Source organism: Heterodontus francisci, chromosome 28, assembly GCF_036365525.1.
Source record: "Heterodontus francisci isolate sHetFra1 chromosome 28, sHetFra1.hap1, whole genome shotgun sequence".
In the NCBI taxonomy this organism is placed as follows: Eukaryota; Metazoa; Chordata; class Chondrichthyes; order Heterodontiformes; family Heterodontidae; genus Heterodontus; species Heterodontus francisci.
Genome location: NC_090398.1, coordinates 37,929,173 through 37,933,672, shown reverse-complemented (window position 1 = coordinate 37,933,672; position 4,500 = coordinate 37,929,173). Strand labels below are relative to the sequence as shown.

Sequence of the window (4,500 nt, the reverse complement as noted above, 5' to 3'; positions counted from 1 at the left end):
GAAGCTTACATCTGCATCCTTGGAATTTAGAAGGTTAAGATTTTAATTGATCACAGTTCACAAGATAATAATGGAACTAAGTGGTAGATGGAGAGAAACACTTCACATTGCATAGGGGAGACTCGGACGAGGGGCACGGTCTAAAAACCATACATTAGTCAAAAACCCTTACTTCTCTGAAATCAAGAAACAGTTCTACACACAACGGGTGGTAACAGTTTAGGAATTGTCTTCCACAAATGACCTCTCATTATCGATGCAGTCTTCCCCAGCTCCGAACTGCACCAATATCAGTGAACCTCTATTTCTGTATCGGTGACCACGGAGTGGGAGGGAGAAGCAGACTGACCACACTGTGCCTGTATTACTGAGACAGGGGAGAGCATTCTGAACACATTGTGTCTGCACCAATGACCCCGGAGGGGGAGGGGAGCAGACTGACTGTACTGTGTCTGTTCCACTGACCCCGGGGATTGCAGACTGATCCCACTGTGCCTGTATGAATGACCCCGGGGGAGAGCTGTCTGACTCCACTGTATCTGTATCACTGACCCCAGGAAGAGCAGACTTCCACCACTCTGTCTGTATCTCGCAACCCGGTATCGAGCAGTCTGATGCACATTTGTCTGTATCACTGACCCCGGGTGAGAACAGACTGAACCCACTGTGTCTGTAAGACTGAAACAAAGGGAGAGAAGGCTGACCACACCGTGCATAGCTGTCTCCGGGGGAGAGCAGACTGACCACACTGTGTCTGTATCACTGGCAGCGTTGGAGAGCAGACTGAACCCACAATGTCTGTATGACGGACCCAAGTGGACTGCAGTCTGGCCCCACTATGTCTCTGTCACTGATCCTGGGTAGAGCAGATTGCCACCATTCTGTTTGTATCCCTGAACCCGTTATCAGGCAGGCTGATCCTACTTTGTCGGTATCACTGACTCCAGGGATTCCAGACTGATCCCACGGTGTCTGTACCACTGACCTGGGGGAGAGCAGAATGACCCCAACCTATCTGTATCACTGACCCCGGGGGAGAGCAGATTGATCCCACTGTGTTTTAATGGCAGATGCCAGGGAAAACAGACTGACCCAGTTGTGTATCACAGACTCCAGGGGAGAGCATTCTTACCCCACTGTGTCTGTTTCCCTAACCCTGGGTCGTCAGCAGACTGACCCCACTGTGCCTGCCTTTCTGACCCCTCTGTGTATGCATCATTGACAGCGGGTGAGAGCGGACAGAACCCATTGTGTGTCAATTACTTACTCAAGGGGACAAACGGCTGGCCCCACCATGTCTGTATCACTGCCCCGGCGGAGAACAGTCTGACCACACCGTGTATGTATTACTGTACCAAGGGGACAGCAGGCTGGCCCCACCATGTCTATAGCATTGACCCCGGGGGAGAGTAGTCTGACTCCACTATGTATGTTTCACTGTACCAAGGGGACAACAGACTGACCTACTGTGTTTTACTGACCCCTGGGAGATCAGACTGTGGCACTGTGACTGTAACATTCACCCGAGTGGACAGAACAGACTGACCCCACTATGTGTGTAACACTGACCCCAGGGGAGCGCAGCCTGACACCTCTGTGTCTGTATCACTGACCCCGGGGAGAGCAGACTGACCCCACTGTGTGTGCATTACTGACCCTGGGGAGAGCAGCCTGACACCTCTGTGTCTGTGTCACTGATACCAGGTGAGAGCAGTCTGACCCCACCGTGTATGCATCACTGACACCAGGATCGCGCAGGCTGATGCCGCTGTGCCACTATTTCTGACACAAGGGAGAGCAGACTGACCACACTGTTTCTGTATCGCTGACCCCGCAGGAGAGCAGACTGACCACAACGTGTCTGTCGTACTGACACCAGGAAAGAGCTGACTGACCAGTTTGTGACTGTAGTACTGACAATGGGGAGAACAGACGGTCACCACTGTGTCTTTATCTTTGACCCCGGGAAAACAGACTGATCCCACTGTTCCTGTATCAATGACTCAAATGGACTGCATAATGATCCCACTGTGCCTGTATCACTGACCATGGGGAAGAGCAGACTGACACCACTGTGCCGATAACACTGATGCAAGTTCACTGCAGAATGACCCCACACTGTCTATATCCCTGACCCCGGGTCAGAGCAGACTAACAGCATTGTCTTTTTATGACTGATCCTGGGGAGAGCAGACTGACCCTTCTGCGTCTGTTAGACTGAAACAAGGGGAGAGCAGACTGAACCCACTGTGTCTGTATCACTGGCAGCGTTTGAGAGCAGACTGGACACTTTGTATCACTGACCCAAGTGGACTGCAGTCTGACCCAACTATGACTGTATCACTGACACCTAGGGCGAGCACACTGGCTCCACTGTATCTGTACCACTAACCCTGGGTAGAGCAGATTGCCACTACTCTGTCTGTATCTCAGAACCCGGTATCGAGCAGACTGATCCTACTTTGTCTGTATCACTGACCCCGGGAATTGAAGACTGACCCCACTGTGTCTTCATTACCAACCCCAGAGGAGAGCAGACTGACCCCACTGTGTGTGCATCACTGACAAAAGGGGAAGTGGACTGATCCCTCTGTGTCTGTATCGCTGACCCCAGGGGAGTGAACAGACTGTCCCCACTGTGTCTGTAACATTGACTCCAGGGAGAGCAGAATGAAATCACTGTGAGAGTATCACTGACCCCAGATGAGCGAGCAGACTGACCCCACTGTGTATTACTGACCTCACTGTGTATTACTGACCCTGGGGAGAACAGCCTGATACCTCTGTGTCTGTATCGCTGACCCCGGGGAGAGCAGACTGACCCCACTCTGTGTGCATTACTGACACCGGGGGAAAGCAGACTGATCCACTGTGCCTTTTTCACTGACCCCGGGAGAGATCAGACTGACGCCACTGTGTCCGTATCAATGACTCCAGGGGAGAGAGCAGACTGACGCCACTGTGTCAGTATCACTGACCGTGGGGGCGAGCATGCTGACCCAACTGGGAGAGTATCACTGACCCCGGGCAGAGCAGAGTGACTCCACTGTGTCAGTATCACTGGGCTTGAGGGAGAGCAGACTGACCCACTGTGTCTTTATCGCTGACCCTGGGGACCGCGAACTGACCCCACTGTGTCTATATGACTGACCATTGGGGAGAGCAGACTGACCCCACTGTGTCCTTATCACTGATCCCGGGGGAGAGCTGATTTACCCCACTGTGTCTGCATCACTGACCCCAGGTGAGAGCAGTCTGGTAGCACTGTGTCTGTATCCCTTTCTCTCTCTTCCAGCTAACTTGGTGGCGATTGTGATCCTGTCCCGAGGAGCTTGCGGTCTCTCCAAATGTATCACCGTCTACCTGGTGGGAATGGCAGTGTCTGATCTCCTGGTCGTTATCACTGATTCCATATTGTACTATATTGGTTTAATGTATTTCCCATCTTCATTCCTAAGCATTACACCCGTGTGTTCTCTCATTATTGTTCTGATTTGAACAGCCACAGTTGTTTCAGTCTGGCTCACAGTCACTTTCACCTTTGATCGATTTGTGGCCATTTGTTGTGTGAAGCTGAAAACAAAATATTGCACCGAGAAAACTGCGACTGTGGTTGTCACAACAGTGAGTGTGCTGGGCTGTTTAGTGTCTGTCCCTTGGTACTTTACATATCAAGAATATTACATTATTGATAATGTTCCGATGTTTTGTATTTATAAACCAAGTTTCTATACTTCCCCCATTTGGGGAGCATTTGATTTGTTTACTTACATTTTAACCCCTTGTGTCCCTGTCTTTCTGATTTTGCTGTTCAATGTTCTGACGGTCAGACGGATTTTATTCTCCAGTAAAGTCCGCAGGGGATTCCAGGGTCACAGCAATGGAGAGAAACACAAGGACCCAGAGATGGAGAATCGGACAAAATCAATTATTTTACTCTTCAGTATATCCGGCTGTTTTATACTGTTATGGATGACACTGGTTGTATTTAAAACTTATAAGCGAATTGCAGATATTCAGTATAATTACTCCTTCACTGACCCTTACTATATCACAGATCACACAGCTATAATGCTGCAGGTTCTCAGTTCCTGCACCAACACGTGTATTTACGCTGTGTCCCAGACTAAATTCAGACAGGAGCTCAAGAAGGCTGTGAAATACCCTCTCAATCTCATCGTTAAATTAGTGAAATCATAGAAAGAGCTGAGCACTGGAACTAAATCCCATTTCATATTCCATTCACTACAGTCCTCGCAGGACAGAAAGTCCGTTTTATATTCACAGCACTGAGAAATGAAATGATTTTAAATCTGATTCTGAGATTATATTTTGTTGAGAATCTGACCTATTGAGGTGGAGTTCCTTTGCCACCTCTCACCGTCCCCATCTGGTGGTCTCTCTGTCTCACTGCAGTTACTGCCCCCCTCTCACCATATCCATCTGCTGGTATCCCTGTCTCAATGCACCTATTGCCCCTCTCACACCATCTCCATCTGC

General features: G+C 49.8%; 1 pseudogene; it reads left to right on the top strand.

Annotated features, from left to right (window-relative positions):
* Positions 1 to 1,381: 1,381 nt before the first annotated feature.
* LOC137345217 (probable G-protein coupled receptor 139) lies at positions 1,382 to 4,200 on the top strand (annotated as a pseudogene).
* Positions 4,201 to 4,500: the final 300 nt, after the last annotated feature.